Here is a 6,094-nt window from a genome sequence, read left to right as displayed (position 1 = left end):
TTCATTACGGCTATCGAAATGCTAGCTTTTAAAATCCGATCAAATAACAACATTCAAGGATTAGAAATCCTATAAAGAAAGGTGTACATGTATGCCGATTACACAAGTTTTATATTAAGTCTAATCAGTTACGTAGTATTGAGCGAGTCACTGGTGCTTCCTGCTTTAGTGTTTGCCTGTAAGCAGGAATCAGGAGGATAGAATTATGGTCAGATTTGCCAAATGGAGGGCGAGGGAGAGCTCTGTATGCATCTCTTTGTGTGGAGTAAAGGTGGTCTAGAGTTGTTTTCCCCTCTGGTTGCACATGTGACATGCTGGTAAAAATTTGGTAAAACTGATTTAAGTTTGCCTGCATTAAAGTCCCAGGAAACTAGGATAGTTGAAAGATATATGGCGCGTAGAAATCTCAAGAGGGTGGCCAGCAGAGAGAGGTGGGATGGGCTGAGGGAAGTTGAGAGTTGGGATGTGGAATTGGAGACAAGTGGGACTGGAGTTGCTAGGCGGGGGATAGAATGACAGTGATGGGCAACGTTGTTACATCTAATGCCTGTTTGCCTTAGGCTGATGCCGTGCAGGTGTTTTTACATGTACACATGCATATACACACACTCACGCACATGTAAATAGTGCCATACATGCACTCAAAATGTATTTGTTGTCCTTGATGTCTTTTGTTTCTGCATTGTTTTCTGTTTTCCTTAGTTTTTCTGTTCTTCATTTTGTTGGTTGTTGGTGCAAGTGGGCTTGGGGGGGAACTTCGGGGTGGGGAATGGGATTATTACATTTTTTTCTGGGGGGGGGTGGGGTTCTTGGATGGTTCAGGGGCAGCTCTCAGGGAACTGTGTGTGTGTGGGGGGAGGGTGTGTCTTGGAGAGCTGGTGGCGATTGGGAGCTTGGGCCGGTGGCTGAAAGGTCGGGCCCTGTTTTGAACTTGTGGGAGATCTGTCAACATTCCCTTGGCAGGGCATTGACCCAGGTTGCTTCTTTGGGTCGCTCTGAATGGGAGTCTGTTAGATGACAATGTAATGTAAATAAATGTTGAGCCACTTCACTGAAAGTAAATACAGTGCCTTGCGAAAGTATTCGGCCCCCTTGAACTTTGCGACCTTTTGCCACATTTCAGTCTTCAAACATAAAGATATAAAACTGTATTTTTTGTGAAGAATCAACAACAAGTGGGACACAATCATGAAGTGGAACGACATTTATTGGATATTTCAAACTTTTTTAACAAATCAAAAACTGAAAAATTAGGCGTGCAAAATTATTCAGCCCCCTTAAGTTAATACTTTGTAGCGCCACCTTTTGCTGCGATTACAGCTGTAAGTCACTTGGGGTATGTCTCTATCAGTTTTGCACATCGAGAGACTGACATTTTTTCCCATTCCTCCTTGCAAAACAGCTCGAGCTCAGTGAGGTTGGATGGAGAGCATTTGTGAACAGCAGTTTTCAGTTCTTTCCACAGATTCCCGATTGGATTCAGGTCTGGACTTTGACTTGGCCATTCTAACACCTGGATATGTTTATTTTTGAACCATTCCATTGTAGATTTTGCTTTATGTTTTGGATCATTGTCTTGTTGGAAGACAAATCTCCGTCCCAGTCTCAGGTCTTTTGCAGACTCCATCAGGTTTTCTTCCAGAATTGTCCTGTATTTGGCTCCATCCATCTTCCCATCAATTTTAACCATCTTCCCTGTCCCTGCTGAAGAAAAGCAGGCCCAAACCATGATGCTGCCACCACCATGTTTGACAGTGGGGATGGTGTGTTCAGGGTGATGTGCTGTGTTGCTTTTACGCCAAACATAACGTTTTGCATTGTTGCCAAAAAGTTCAATTTTGGTTTCATCTGACCAGAGCACCTTCTTCCACATGTTTGGTGTGTCTCCCAGGTGGCTTGTGGCAAACTATAAACAACACTTTTTATGGATATCTTTAAGAAATGGCTTTCTTCTTGCCACTCTTCCATAAAGGCCAGATTTGTGCAATATACGACTAATTGTTGTCCTATGGACAGAGTCTCCCACCTCAGCTGTAGATCTCTGCAGTTCATCCAGAGTGATCATGGGCCTCTTGGCTGCATCTCTGATCAGTCTTCTCCTTGTATGAGCTGAAAGTTTAGAGGGACGGCCAGGTCTTGGTAGATTTGCAGTGGTCTGATACTCCTTCCATTTCAATATTATCGCTTGCACAGTGCTCATTGGGATGTTTAAAGCCTGGGAAATCTTTTTGTATCCAAATCCGGCTTTAAACTTCTTCACAACAGTATCTCGGACCTGCCTGGCGTGTTCCTTGTTCTTCATGATGCTCTCTGCGCTTTTAACGGACCTCTGAGACTATCACAGTGCAGGTGCATTTATACGGAGACTTGATTACACACAGGTGGATTGTATTTATCATCATTAGTCATTTAGGTCAGCATTGGATCATTCAGAGATCCTCACTGAACTTCTGGAGAGTTAGCTGCACTGAAAGTAAAGGGGCTGAATAATTTTGCACGCCCAATTTTTCAGTTTTTGATTTGTTAAAAAAGTTTGAAATATCCAATAAATGTCGTTCCACTTCATGATTGTGTCCCACTTGTTGTTAATTCTTCACAAAAAAATACAGTTTTATATCTTTATGTTTGAAGCCTGAAATATGGCAAAAGGTCGCAAAGTTCAAGGGGGCCGAATTCTTTCGCAAGGCACTGTAGTATGTTTTAATATTCAATTGAAAAAATATTAAAATAAAGACCGTCTCGCTCCACCTCATGTGAGAAGAGACTAAAACAAAGAATGCTTTTCAAATGTGCTAAATAAATCAAATGTAAATTACAAGTAGGGGAAAACAGCTATTTCCAAACCTTCATCCAATCCCATCCCCTTCCAGCCAGTGAACAGACAAATAGGCTAGTTTTAAAACAGGTTTAATGATGTGTGTACAGTGATTGTCTGTGCACCCCAGGATTACAGAAAGGTGAGAAACAATCAGCGTTTAGCGTTTTGGTCGCTCCAGAGGAATGGTTTAAGTAGAAGTTCCTCCTAACCACAGATCTATAGTAGGATCAGATTACATTCACCCAATTCTAACCTTAACCATTAGACGGAATGAAACTATTTCTGACTCTGAATCAGTGGTTAGGGGCTACTTCTACCGACTCAATGGGAGAATAAATTACAGGATAACAACAAAACAGATAAAAGGTCCAAAACAACAAAGAATATAAAAAACTAAATGAGCCAAACAATTTGGCAAACATCATTTCATTTCACCTGCTATATCATAATACATTTTAGAATTGGCATGTTCAATAGCAGGATATCCCATGGATTGGACCAGTGGGGATTTTGGCTGTCGTAATGGGGTAGGTAACAGAAATGTTACTGAAATGTTTAAAAAAAACTCTGTACTGTGTTTGAACCTGACTAGTTCCACCCCAACCCGAGGGACTTGGCAACTATACTACTAACTGTATATGGAGGAGTGTGTCATCAAACTGATCTCAGACCTGCTCTGAGCTAATCTGCCTGAGGTACTGAGGACTTGGGGAATATTGAATGGTACAGTCCAGCTAGCACATTTTGGTTCCTTGGAAGTTGTGGGAACGAAGTTTCTTGGTTTTACATTGGTTGTGGGAACGAAGCCATACATTTCCTGACTGGTAAAACGGAGAAGAAAATGTAATTTTCTGAGAACAGAAGTGAACATTTTACCTGTTATGGGAACATTTTATCTTTAGGTTGCCTGGGAGGACCTGAGAACATTTTACTCTGGTTCCTTGAAAGTTTTGTGGTTTTATTAACGCTCCGATTATTTGGAGGTTTTTAAATAAATTCCTTAAAACCTTCACTGAACGTTTCAGTAAGACTTTTAATAACAATGCTAGCTTATTTTTGGGTAAATTTTTTGAACTTCAAGCACAGCTAGGAAACATGGAAATGGGGGTCCGTAGGCTTAATCATGCAAACTTTTTGTTGTGACACAACATCAGTGAGATTCAAACCTATCATTTTCTGTTGTGTATCCGTGGAATTAGTCCACTGCACCACCAGGATGGAGCTAGCATGCCATATTTTTTTACGCATACAAAGCCTTTAATTTTAGTCTATTCAAACAGACCCCATTTAAAAGGAAACAAGCACTCATTAAGATCAGGTGTGGCCAATCAGTGGGCGCAGCCAACACCCCTGAACACACTAACAAGATAGAGGATAAGAGTTTTGTTGGTGCTGTAAAGAGAATGTAAATGTTTTAGCCTAAAATGCTAAACGTTTTTTGTTTTTTATGGAAAGTTCTTAACATTCTTGGAACAATTTGAGAACATGCCTTTAAATAGAACAATTAGGAAACGTTATGCTGAAGCACCACATTTCCCACAGAAGAGCGTTGTTTCTTAACGCTCTCTGAACTATTTGATGTCAAAAAAGTTGGAGAATGTTCCTAGAGCATTACTAAAATTGAAATTACATGTAACCATATTAGAACTATTAGGACACAGATTATTTTCTTGCCATTTCATTACTTTAACAAAGTTTTTTTGTCAAGTTCCTTAAATGTGCTGAGAATGTTCCAAAGCAAAGCAACTATCCTGCACCATTCCCAGGAGGTTGCATGCAAAATAACTATAGGACAACAACGCACTCAGAAACAAATGGTTCACCGAACATTATGTGCTAGCTGGGTGGGGCCTATTAAGAGGTAACAATGTAACAATGTTACAGAATGTTTCAGATTGAAATTGACTTTAGACTCAATATTCTCCATGAGAGAAAATCATGTTGGTTCTAAAAAAACATTCTTATCCGAATGTTCTGTAACGATGCAACTCCTTAAATGCGGCCATGAAATGAATGACCATCTAAAATATTTTACTACAAGCTTACTGTAGCTCAGTGTCCTGTGCTACCCTCGGGGCAAACTGAGTATTCTAAACCTGAGCTAATAGACAATTGGTTTGGTGAAAACTCTGGTACTGAGGAAGATAAGGTTGCTCTTCTAACTGAACTGGGGACTTGGAAGACATCCTGAAGTGGTTTTATATTTACCCATTGGTAACATTACCCATTATATGAAATACAGCATGGCACTGTGTAGAGGCCTAACGGCTGTAAACCTGAAGTAGTTAATGCATCTGGGGCATAGAAATGTAAAATAGAGACATTCTCAGTTCTACTCCAAACATTTCTATCTGAACGTTCTGTAATGTTGCACCCTCCAGAATAAGAAATATTGCTCTCTGGCCCCTGAGTAGAAGCTTGAGTAGGCGTGTATATATCTTATATGGAAAATGTTTAAATTGTAGATTTGTGTTGGACTGCTCATTTTTGCTGACATTTCTTTTCATTTGAGGCATTTAGGGCTGTATAATTAACATGCCACACTGTGCACAATTAAGCACAAATGCAAGGCTTGGCAATTCACAGTGCAAGACGTGAGTGTATGTTCATGTTACACATGTGGGTGTAATGTGTTCATCTTCCTGCAACAATTGGACATTTTCAAGCTACAGTAACAGTCAAAAGTTTGGACACACCTACTCATTCCAGGGGTTTTCTTTATTTTTACTATTTTCTACATCGTAGAATAAATGTGAAGGCATCAAAACTATGAAATAACACATGGAATCATGTAGTAACCAAAAAAAGTGTTAAACAAATCAACATATTTTATATTTGAGATTCTTCAAAGTAGCCACTTTGCCTTGATGACAGCTTTGCACACGCTTGGCATTCTCTCAACCAGCTTCATGAGGTAGTCACCTGGAAAAGCAACCAACAAGTGCTCAGCATGTGGGAACTGCTTCAAGACTTTTGGAAAAGCATTCCAGGTGAAGCTGGTTGAGAGAATGCCAAGAATGGGCAAAGCTATCATCAAGGCAAAGGGTGGCTACTTTGAAGAATCTCAAATATAAAATACAGTTTTTTGGTTACTACATGACTCCATATGTGTTATTTCATAGTTGATGTCTTCACTATTATTCTACAATGTAGAAAATAGTAAAATATTAAGAAAAACCCTTGAATGAATCTGCATGTGTCAACTGGTACTGTATATCACAACGTTCAGATAAAAAAATAGTAGTAGCATAATATAGAGCAATTCAATACAAGCAC

This window comes from Oncorhynchus masou, chromosome 19 (assembly GCF_036934945.1).
Source record: "Oncorhynchus masou masou isolate Uvic2021 chromosome 19, UVic_Omas_1.1, whole genome shotgun sequence".
Taxonomy (NCBI): domain Eukaryota; kingdom Metazoa; phylum Chordata; class Actinopteri; order Salmoniformes; family Salmonidae; genus Oncorhynchus; species Oncorhynchus masou.
This window is presented reverse-complemented; position numbering follows the sequence as displayed.